This window comes from Cibotium barometz, chromosome 56, assembly GCF_041138505.1.
Source record: "Cibotium barometz isolate CiBa-2024 chromosome 56, ASM4113850v1, whole genome shotgun sequence".
Classification (NCBI taxonomy): Eukaryota; Viridiplantae; Streptophyta; class Polypodiopsida; order Cyatheales; family Cibotiaceae; genus Cibotium; species Cibotium barometz.
The window spans coordinates 25,432,371-25,444,989 of NC_141101.1; the positions used below are offsets into that span (position 1 = coordinate 25,432,371).

Below are 12,619 nucleotides of genomic sequence, written 5' to 3' on the forward strand. Positions count from 1 at the left end.
TCTCAGTGTTGAAATCCCTACATGAGGCTCCACACATCCACAGATCTTCTCGCCCGTCTGACAATGTAACTCTTGAGCCCTCAGATGAAGCAGAATCAAACTCATCTATTGGAGACCTTGTTACATCACGATATGAGTGATTCCTTAGGTTGACCCTTGTGATGACAGAATCATGTCGGAGGTACAAATAATTGTATCCCCAATCTTGAATCATTTGAAATTGTCGCATGAATGGTCTACCCAATATCACTTCATAGTTTGGATGTTTTTCAAAATCCACTACTGCAAAGGTGTGCTCATATTCAATCCCACATGCGGTGACCAATATGTTCTCAAGCAGCCCAAGGGGATGTTCTAAGCTTCCATCTGCTAGCTGCAAGCGCATCCTGGTACTCCTAATAGCTGGTTTGCCCCACTTTTCCCAAATGGACCTTGTCACAATGCCCACTCCTGCACCACTATCAAGTATTGCAGTTGAAGCTACTTTTCGCACTTCTAATGGGAGGGTAGCATTTCCCTGATCGTCCTCACAAAATTTTCCTACTTTGTTGATAGGGACTGGCATAACGTGCTTTGTCTCGGGGTGTATAGTACACTCATGGTGACCCTTTTGTAGCAATACCTGCTCTGACAAACATGTGGCAATATCATTCCACAACTCAGGTCGAATTTTTATCAAATCAAGCAAAGGTAAGGTACAAGCCACTGGTGCTGACAAAATAGCTTGCACCATACTCATATCCTTCTCCTTTGTCAACCTTTTATGCATGGAGGGTATCCTCAAGGTTTGAGAACAGTTCTCATATTCTCCCAGATATGATGGTAAGGTTTTCATTGTATGCTTACTTCTAGGAGAAACAATTGTTTTAACTTCCTCCTGAATGCTTGGGCGTCTAAAGTTGTTTTCCGTGCCCCTGGTAAAATCCACCTCAGAGAATGGAGGCGAACTAATAGAGGACATGTTCTCATTAACTTTCTCATGAACTGCGGCCCACATCTCATTTGCCATGTCCTCATTAGCATCAATAACTTCATCATTGCATGGGAAGACAAGGCTAGGTGGTGGCAGATTACCTCCTTTCAATTGGGTGTCAATTGGTGCAGACCTTTCGCTATGAGCTTGTGAAATGAGCTCACTTTTCATTTCCCGACTCGATGACACTTCTGGTATGGTTTCTAATGTTGGCTTAAGAGAGGTTGGGCCCCGAGGAATAGGTGGTGGTGGTCCCTCAAGTATTGACTGAGCTTCCCTAATGAGTTGCTGATGTACAGCTAGATTGATCTTCTCCTCACGAGGGTTTGGGTATTCTTGAAGCTTCTTGGGTAGCTCAGATAAAGCTGCAATGCGACTTCTATGAGCATCAATGATGGCATCTAGAGTCTCATTCACTTTATCCACAAAAACAGAACCCCCAGAACTATCCTCGGTTGTACTAGTCTCATCTTGTTTAGCACTAGGCCCAGGTTGAGGTTGATGCTCCTCATGCACTTCTTGGGATGTAAAAGTTTTATCCCTCATGTTTTGTTTAGAGGCTTCTTGAGAACTAGTGGATGCACTTTTAGTTTGCTTGTTTCGGTTCTTCTTCCTCCGAGTGGTTTTTTTTCTATTGGACTGTAGGGTCTTGTCCACTAGATTTGTCTTTGCATCCCTTGTTCGAGGTGTCTCATCAGTTTGTATTTCGGCATTTCGTGTCTGTGATCTAGTCATGACTCTAAGTGGCACGACATCCTTATTCTCAGATGAAGGTGGTGATGGAACTGTCCCTACAAGGTTGAGTGAGACCTTTGGTTGAGAGGTGCCTTCCTCATGTGGTTTCAGCAGACAATCCTTTGGGAAGTGTTCTACACAACACCCTAGACAATATCTTTCAATTGGTGGAAACTGTTGTACTGTTGTATTGAATCGAGATGCTTGCCTTGAGCGATGTGGACAATCACGAGCCCAATGGGGTTCTCCGCACTCATAACAGGGGCCCATTGATTTGGCCTCTACTTTCCTTGGCTGCCATTGACCTGAGGGGCCTGGAGTCCTAGGTTGGTAGCCGCCTAGCAACATTAAAGAGTTTTGTTTCCCTGGTTGAGTGTCCAGTGCTGGGCTTGGGTATGTGGGACTTTCAAAGATATTTTCTTTGGATGAATATGATACATATTCCTCCTCCACATAGCCTAGGTTTACCAAGTCTCTACACATATTTGAATTGTCGTAGTCCACAACCCTTACAGGAGCAGTCCCAGGAGCAGGAGGTTGAGCACCAAGAACAGGTCGTGCTTGCTCTTGTGCCATCGGTGGCTTACGTTCAAAATTAGTATACTGTTGATACATTTGTGGAGCCACTCCACCCCTTGGCTGCTCACGTTCCTGTCTCATTCTCGCAATGCGAGTACATTCCTATGTGGTATGGGTAAAGTTCCAAGCGCAGGCTTGGCACCACTTTTTTGTGGGTTGGTTTGTGACAAGAGGAGAAAAGGTATTACATTCCTCTGTTTTATGGTTACCGCCACATGCTCCACAAAGATGAGGACCTGTAGAAAGTACACTCCTCATTCTCTGCTGCTGTTGTTGTGGCTGCAAGGGTGGACGATAGGTCTGTCCCAATCTCCTTAGTACTAGGTTAGCTATCTGGTCTGGATTTACTAGCGCGCTAGACCCTGAACTTTGGTCATCACCCCACTTATCTCTAGGTTTCACCTCTGGGCCAGAACCATCTTGGACACATCATGGATTTGAATCTGGTTATGGCAGCCAGTTTACAGGATGATGATGAGCCTGATTCATTTGTGGATGCACGAGATAATGTGCATTGGAACAAAGCCATGCAGGATGAAATTGATTCTATTAAAAAGAATCAAACATGGGATTTGGTTGATCTGCCCAAAGGCAAGAAAGCCATTGGTACTAAATGGGTCTATAAGTTGAAAAGACATGCAGATGGATCCATTGACAGGTACAAAGCCCGTCTAGTTGCAAAGGGCTATGCACAGAAAAAGGGCATTGATTATGAGGAGACATTTGCTCCTACATCCCGTATGTCGACACTTAGGTGTGTCATTGCATTGGCTGCACATCGTGGTTGGGTTGTTCACCAGTTGGACATAAAGACTGCATTCCTACATGGGGACCTCGAGGAGGAAGTTTATGTATTTCAGCCCATGGGATTTGCAGAACATGGTCATGAGGGGAAAGTATGCAGGCTGAAAAAGGCCTTGTATGGTTTGAAACAAGCTCCACGAGCTTGGTATGCAAAAATAGATGCTTTTCTACTCACTCAGGGATTTGTCAACAGTCCATCAGAGACCACTTTGTATGTGAAGAAAGAAGAGACAGATCTGCTGGTCATCAGTCTTTATGTGGATGATCTCTTGCTCATGGGATCAAATGATGACAAAATTGCAGCATTTAAAGAGATACTGCAACAGACATTTGACATGTCTGACTTGGGCCTTGTACATTACTACTTGGGCATACAGTTTGTGCAGGATAACAGAGGCATTGGGTTGTTGCAATCACGTTATGTTGCTAAACTTCTGGAGAAGTTTAAATTTCAGGATTGCAAGCCTATTAGTACTCCTATGGAGCCTGGGATGAAACTGTCACTACAAGATGACAGTGTTTCTTTTGATGCCACTACATATGCTCAGGCTGTTGGGTGCCTCATATACTTGTGTAATACAAGGCCAGATATTCAGTATGCAGTCTCTCAGTTGAGCAGATTCATGCACAGCCCACGGTTGTCACATTGGCAAGCTGTGAAGCGTGTATTCCGTTATTTGCAGGGTACCTTGTCTCTTGGGTTGCTTTATCCTGAGGGGGGTGACATGCAGTTACATGCTTACAGTGATTCAGATTGGGCTGGTGATTTTGATACCAGACATTCCACTAGTGGGAATTGTTTCTTCCTTGGCGCTTCATGCATTTCTTGGCTAAGCAAGAAACAGACCACAGTGGCCACTTCATCTTGTGAGGCAGAGTACATAGCAGCCTACACTACTACTGTTGAGTGTGTTTGGCTGCGTCGTCTTATGACTGATATGGATATTTCAGTGGAGGAGCCTACACCTATCTATACTGATAGTCAGAGTGCCATTGCTGTGGCCAGGAATCCTGTGTTTCATGCTCGCACGAAACACATTGAGATTCACTATCATTTTGTTCGGGAGAGACTCCAGGCAGGAGATATCAGTCTGATCTACTGTCCTACAGATCAGAATGTGGCAGACATCTTCACCAAGGCATTACCACGTCCGAAATTTAAAGCATTCCGCAGTGCTTTGAATTTGTTTCCTTTTGGTGGATGATGTACAGTGATCACATATCACTCCAGGGGGGTTTGTTGGGTTTTATGCTGTGTATGCACCCAGAGGAGTGCTAGTGATCATCAGTAGGTTACTGGGGCACTTTTTACTTCAGTTAGTGGAGGTTTTTCCCCCCAGTTTAGTTCAGTTTCACTTATATGCAGTTTATAAGTGTTTTGGTCCACCCGGCACATTTATGGCCGGTCATGTGAACACTTATCCTTTAGGGGTCACTATCATGTGGCTTGTACTTCACTTTTATTATTCATTGAAGAGTACAGCAGTCGTGTTCACTCCCTCTGCTTGGTTTTCCACGCCTGTTTGCTTTCTGTAAACCCTAACCCTAACCCTGTCCTGTCTTCAATTTTCAGTCTACATATGGTGCTAGAGGTGGTCGTGGATACACACCTCAGAGAGGCAGAAGTAATCCTCGTGGTAGAGGACGTTGGCAAGGCCAACAACAAACATCTATGCAAAATGTGGAATGCCATTACTGTGGGAAATTTGGTCACATGGCACGTGATTGTTTGCGCAAACAAAATGATTTGAGAGGGGGTAGAGCACAACATGGTGGACATTATGCACAACATGGTGGAAATTATGCAAGTGGTGGAAATTATGCATCAAGCAGTAATGATGGCAGCGCAAATCACTTGTTTGCCATGAAACATGTTGTGGGATCTATGATGACAAATGCTGAAAGTGATGACACTTGGTATATGGACTCTGGAGCATCAAACCATATGACTTGTCATGGCGAATGGTTTGAGCATATGAAGCCTATGGATGTGAAAGGCTATGTGGAGACGGGAGATGATACCCAATATGCTATCACGCGTTGGAAGTGTACCATTGGTTATGCACAATGGTGAAACAAAGTCTATGGAGCAGATGTCTTATATGTGTCTTCTATTACAAAAAGTTTGGCCTCAGTTGGTCAAATAGTGGAACAGGGTTTACAGGTTCGTTTCAACGAGCATGGTTGCTTTGTTGAGGATTTCAAAAATGGATGTAGAGTCATTGCCAAAGGAAAGAAAGAAGGCATGTTATTTAAGTTGGATGCTGGGATTCCTGAGTTGAAATCAGCCATGTTCTCTAAAAGCCGAAATGTGGTACAGGGCATTGACATGTGGCATAAAAGGATTGGACATGTGAACATACAAAGGTTAAAGAATATGCAGGCAAGAGGCATTGTTAGTGGGCTGCCTAGATTCAAGTATAATGGAAATATGCATGTTTGTGATGCCTGTCACTTTGGAAAGCAGGCGAGGTGGCCGTTTCCTAGAGAAGGCAACATGAGTAGCATGCCACTTGAGATAGTTCATAGCGATGTATGGGGTCCTGCACAAAACCCATCCATTAAAGGCAGCTTATATTATGTGACATTCATTGATGATTTCAGCAGAATGACTTGGATTTACTTTCTCAGAGAGAAAAGTGAAGTGTTGGGAAAGTTTATGGACTTCAAAGCTTTTGCAGAGAAGCAATATGGCTCTTGGATAAAATGTTTGAGGACAGATGGAGGTGGTGAATACACCTCACATGCTTTTGAGGATTTCTTGAGAAAGCATGGCCTAAGAAGGCAGTTAACTTGCAGATACACACCTCAACAAAATGGTGTTGCTCAGAGAAAGAATAGAGTCATTTGTGATGTGGCCAGGGCAATGCTCAATGAAAAGAGCATGCCAGATTATTATTGGGCAGAAGCGTGTGCCACTGCTGTGTATGTACTTAATAAGACACCCACAGCAGCTATACATGGAAGTACGCCAGAGATGCGGCTTACAGGTTTTAGGCCAGACATTGGACACCTCAAAGTGTTTGGTTGCATAGCTTATGTACAGCTGCCGGACGAGAGAAGGAGAAAGTTGGATCCTAAGGCAAAAAAGTGTGTGTTTGTTGGTTATGGCTTTCGGATGATGCCTAGAATTTGTTGGAGATGGGATCTAAAAGGACAGCTACCCGTCAAGAGCCACGTACTCTTGATGTGCGGGTCTCGCCTCGGAAAGCTCACTCCCACTCATACCCGGCTATGTATGGTAAGCCCCTCTTAGGGCTTTGATGAGTCTTTGTATAAAAAATGACATCCCTGCCTATGAGAATCTCGCTCAAGCCTCCTGGATTCGACCATAGCATGCCATTGCAGTTTCATACTGCTAACCTCAGGTGTTTGGTCTTATAGACCCCGCGTCCCTATTTGGGACGGCGCTCAGTGATAGTATGCAACTTGTAAGTTTGGGCATAGTCCGTTCTTACCATTTAGTTTGCTTTAGCTCAAGTTTCAAGCTTTACAGGTAAGGACGGACCTGTACTTGACATATCGTGATTTTGCTATGCATTACGCATATATGACCTCTTTGGTGAAGCATGTGGAACCTACATGCTATACAGAAGCTATTGGGAAGCATGCATGGGAGAAGGCAATGGATGTTGAGATGAACGCCTTGGTTCATAATGAAACATGGGATTTGGTTGCCTTACCACAAGGCAAAAATGTTATTGGTTGCAAATGGGTTTACAAAGTGAAATGCAAGTCAGATGGTTCCATTGAACGCCATAAAGCGAGATTGGTAGCTAAGGGTTATGCACAAACCCAAGTCTTGGACTATGATGAAACATTTAGTCCAGTTGCAAAGATGGGAACAGTGAGAGCAGTCATTGCTATGGCTGCAGCAAATGGTTGGGAAATGCGTTAAATGGATGTGAAAAATGCATTTCTAAATGGTGATTTACAACAGGAAGTTTATATGGCACAGCCAGAAGGATATGTATACCCAAAGTATCCCACTCATGTATGCAGATTAAAGAAAGCATTATATGGTTTGAAGCAAGTACCTCGTGCGTGGAGTGATAAGATAAGCTGATATCTTATCTTCCTTGGATTTCAGGTTTCTTCAACAGATTCTTCACTTTATGTGAAGAAAACAGATCATGGGATTGTCCTACTTGTCATCTATGTGGATGACTTGATTGTCACAGGAGATCATGCTGCAGATGATATGCATGTCAAGAAGGCATTGAGTGGGCAGTTTGACATGAAAGACTTGGATGAATTGAGATATTTTCTTGGGATTGAAGTGATCAAAGACCATGCAGGTACATGGTTAGTGCAACGCCAATGTGCATTGGATATGTTGGCAAAATATGGGATGACAGGGTGTAAGCCAATGAGTTTACCTTTGGAGCAGAATATAAAGCTAGGTGTAAGCCAATGAGTACACCTTTGGAGCAGAATGTAAAGCTGCGGGCTGATTTTGGTGAGGAGTTGGATGATCCTTCTATGTATAGAAAGATGGTTGGCAATCTTATTTACATGACTATCATACGCTCGGATCTCAGTTATGCTGTGGGGCTAGTAAGCCAATTTATGCAGAGCCCCAGAAAACCTCATTTGGATGCAGTGAGACGCATTATGCGATATGTAAAGACCACTGCACATTATGGTCTTCTTTATGAGCATGGTAAAGGCTTGGATATACATGGCTACACAGATGCAGATTGGGCAGGTAGCTCGTATGACAGGAGGTCTACTAGTGGTTATGCCTTTACATTTGGAAGTGCAGTGGTGAGTTGGAGTAGCAAGAAGCAACCTACTGTTGCTTTATCTAGTACAGAGGCTGAATACAGGGGTGCAGCCATTGCTACATGTGAAGGAGTATGGTTAAAGAATCTCTTGGCTGATTTGGGTGAGCCTATTGATGGCAAGGTTGTCATTCATTGTGACAACATGAGCAGCATACAGTCAGCAAAGAATCCAGTTTTTCATGCGCGGACCAAACACATAGAGGTCCACTATCACTTTGTCAGAGAGAAAGTGCTGGATGGTACAGTGGATTTGCAGTATGTTAAGACTGAAGAGCACGTGGCCGACATCTTTACAAAGCCACTTAGCAGGAAGAAGTTTGAGTACTTCCGTACTATGTTGGGAGTACGTGGGATGAGCTTGAGGGGGAGTGTTGAGAGCTTTGATAGCCCAAGCTCATCTACATCTTCATCTATGGCAGTACATCATGAGCTTGAGAGGGGCTGTTGAGATTCAAGCTCGATGTCAGCTTGTGCCAGCTGCACTATGTACTGGCATGTTAGGTAGCAGCATGTGTGAGACATAAATGACCGCATCCATCTGGTCATAGTGTGTGGACATTACCTAGGGTTAGCTGTGTGTGGACACAACATAGTGTGTGAGTTGTGTATTATGAATTATGGCTTTATGCATTGTGTGAGAAGGGAGATGGCTTCCCTCTATGGTTAGGGTTTGCAATATACATTAGGGTTTGCTCCTGTGTGTGTGTCTCTGCCGCCCTACCCTCGCCTGCTGTACGTTGCGTGCTGTGCGTCGCCCTTCCATCTTCTACACACCGCCTGCCATACTGCCTTGTGCCATGTTGAAACCGGCCTGACGGGCGGTGAAACAAACACTCGCACATAAAACACTTCAACGCCATTGAGGACGTAGAAAAGGAAAACAAACAAGGGGAGCTAGAGTGCTCCTACCAACAGTACACGGACACCGATTGGTCCCAAAACGCAGTGGCGCCCCTTGCGGTATTTCTTTAATTGATTATAAGAGCTTTGATTACAATAAAGCTGGAAACTCAGCCGTCATAGTAGAACTCCTGAAGCCTGCAAAGAACTTGCATCATGGCTTCTTGTCCACCTGGCATCCACAAACAAAGCCAGCCATTGTTCACATCGAAAGACTCTCTCACATTGAGTTTGCATACAAAAGCTTTCTCCTATGATCAGGGCTGCCACAACCATCCATAGCCTCTCACACTATGAACAGCATCACACCCTGACACATCCAGTGCTTCTGCATCACAACAGACTCCCAAATTGTCTCTCAAAAGAGAACTCGTATCACAGCACAGCATACCATACAGTCGACACACCTGTACCAACCCTCTCTACCTTCTAAGGAAACTATCCATCTCTGTCATGGATTCCCTGTCCCCTGCCCAATCAGTAGCAAGGCTATACCAAACATGTGTCCATTCCTGTACCTTCTGCCTGCATGTGACCTATCTCCTGGAGAAACCCAAAAACATGTTTCCTCGAGAAACCTACGACATGTTTCCACATGAAACCCTTAGGCCTGTTTCCCTTTGAAACTTCTGGCAACATAGAGATGCCCATAACTGTAGGTCCCTCTGTTCCTTTCTAGCAGGAAGAAGACAATCTGCTCCATGAGCACGCAGCAATGCGAGCTTGCATCACTCCCATGCCAAGAAACATAACCAAGTGACATGTACTTGCAGCCAAAAACCCAAGCACATAGCTGAATTTGCAGCCAAACAAAAACAACCCATAAACTGTCCCAAAACAGTCCGGGCTATGCGCCTCCTTCTGCCCGCCTCCTTCCAAGAGAAAGAGAGCGTGAGGATCTGTTGGCTGGGCGCTTTTTGCAGCCAGCCCACCAGCCTCTCTTCCAAGCCAGTAAAGCACGTGTCTGTGCTGCATCTGCCCGCCTAGACCTTCCTGCAGGCCTATCCACTTTTCAGCAGAGAGAAAGAAAGAGAGAGAGAGAGAGAGAGAGCAGTTCTGGCTGTCCCTACGTGTACGCCTCTGTTTCTCCTGCAGTCCCCTCTTTCCAAGAGAGCCTCCCATGCCCTGTTCAGTCCAACGCCTCTGCAGTTGTGCGCTTCCTACAGCGGCTTGCAGCCCATCGCTTGCTTCCATGAGAGAGACAGAAGCACGAGAAAACCTGCTCTCCGTCCAGCACAACCTGCAGTCCAGCCCTGTTCGTACACTGTACCAGCAGTCGTACAATATTATACTTGTTGTCGTACCTGCCTGTGCTGCCTGTACCAGCAATTGCAGTCGCCTGCAGTAGCCGCCGCCAGTACCTTCAGCATCCGTACGCTGTACTTGCAGCAGCCGTACAGATCTGCATGAGTTCTCCTGTGCGCAGCCATCATAAGCAGTCCACTTCTCCTCCCTTCCACACATGAGAAGTTGCACCCTTTTTTCCAAAAAGCTAGAGAGAGGGAGAAAAGAGAGAGATAGGCCTCCAAAAGTGGAGTAGCCTCTAAAAAATGCTTAGGGGCCTCCCAAGTTTTAAAACTTTTGATACTTTAATTTTTGGTCACCAAAGGTTATAAAACCTTTTCAATTTAAAGTCTCTTTGCCCCCCTTCATACTTGGGGTTGTACACACATGGGTTTACTTTTTGACTCCAACTTGATGCCATTCACACTGTCCACCATGTCCCCGTGCACACCTGCATACTATCCAGAAAAAAGCACAGGGTTGTGACATACCCCCCTCTTGAAAAATGGCAAGCGTCCTCGATTGCACTCAATGGCAGAGTAAGCATCTTATGAGCAAAGACACCCCATATGGCAAAAACAATGGCCCTCCAATGCATTTGGGTGATAAAACAATCATCCTGCACAATAAGCCACACTGTCACACCAAAGTGACAAACACTTCTTGCTTGTTCCTTCAGAACCTACAGCAAAAGTCTCAAACCAAATGGAAACACGTTATCTGTGTTAGCCAAAAACAAAACCATGCATCATTCTACATATGGCACACATATGGATTCGCAAACAATATGCTCCTCAAGATGCTCTACCTACTCTAAAGTAACAGTCTAAGGGCTGCTCGCAAGCCTTACACCCATGGGCATCCCGCAGGCATCCCGCAGGACCCATGACTGATGGTACAACATGAGCATATGAAAGCACTCAATGCATCCAAACACTACATCCACTAAGTACTTTCCCACATATGTCTCATGGCCATCCCGCAGGAGTGACACCCAGTGGTGCATCCATGAACATAATAAAGCACTTGATGTATCATACCAACATACATGCATCACACCACACAATCCAGAGTATTTCCCAATGTATTCTCAATGGTACCAGAATACAAAAATAAAAAGTGTATGCATACATGCACAAATAGAGTTCAATCCATATATGAACCAAACCAACTCTAGGACTGCTCTCAAGACTTATGCCCTCCATAGAGTTATCCATAGTTGCAGTTATAGTTCAAGGTGCTTCCGACTGTGAACCATACCCAACTTTACCATCTCATGTGTCTAGAACACAAGATCATAGAAGTCCCATAAGGAGATGTACTGTCAGCCTCAGTACCTTCGGGTGAATACAAAGATGTCACCAAGCGACTCCTAGATGACAACTGAGCCTGTCTGTAACAAGGGAGCGGAGGTGCTACCCCCCTCTTGAGCATCAGGCAATGCTCCAGACCTATGCTCTGTTGAACCTGAATGAGCCGTAACAAGAGTCGACTCCAACTCAAAGGCATCAAGATAAAGCTGCAAATCCTGAGGTGAATCTGCTAAGTCACCCTCCTCCATCCACTTCGCATCCATCAGTGAACAGCTCTTGAACTTCACAGGATAGCGACGGGAAACTTTACCCTGTACCTAATGTGCCAGTATCTGCTCGAGAATAAGAACCTCGTCAAGTTCCTCTGAATCCATCTGAGCCTCATCTGATACATCCTCAGGCACCCAAAACCTGCTTGCACTCCACCCAAGTGGTAAGCACAAGTCCTCGATGAAGCATAGTAGATCACCACTGCTAAACATAGAAAGAAACTGTCTTCCGAACCCATGAAGCCTCTATGAAGATACCACCGGTGACAAACTGTCAAAAGCCATAGCCTTCAACGCATCTCCTGCACCATAACACTTCAACTGCTGCTTGTTCCTGGCCGACTACTTCTTGTCCTTGGTGTCTTTTCTCCTGAACTTCATCTTCAGCTCTTGCTCTTCACCTCATATAGGCAAAGACACACAATCCTGCACTGTGTCCTGCACTTTCTTTTCACTTTCCTCATGTTTAAGCTTTTGATGTGACTCTCATGAGACAACCACGAGCTCGCCCCCTTAGGAAATTTGGCGATTGTCCCGATCAAAGCAACCACGGACTCGCCTCCTTGAGAAAGTCGACGATGTCCCGGCAAACAGAACCTTGAAACCGGCCTGACGGGCGGTGAAACAAACACTCGCACATAAAACACTTCAACGCCATTGAGGACCTAGAAAAGGAAAACAAACAAGGGGAGCTAGAGTGCTCCTACCAACAGTACACGGACACCGATTGGCCCCAAAACGCAGTGGCGCTCCTTGCGGTATTTCTTTAATTGATTATAAGAGCTTTGATTACAATAAAGCTGGATACTCAGCCGTCATAGTAGAACTCCTGAAGCCTGCAAAGAACCTGCATCATGGCTTCTTGTCCACCCGGCATCCACAAACAAATCCAGCCATTGTTCACATCGAAAGACTCTCTCACATTGAGTCTGCATACAAAAGCTTTCTCCTATGATCAGGGCTGCCACAACCATC

General features: G+C 45.2%; 1 protein-coding gene across 2 annotated transcripts in view; it reads left to right on the plus strand.

Moving 5' to 3' along the window:
- The window catches only part of SCY2 (SecY protein transport family protein), a 119,843-nt gene that overhangs the window by 65,634 nt on the left and 41,590 nt on the right, over positions 1-12,619 (plus strand). The gene's annotated exons all lie outside the window — the stretch shown is intronic.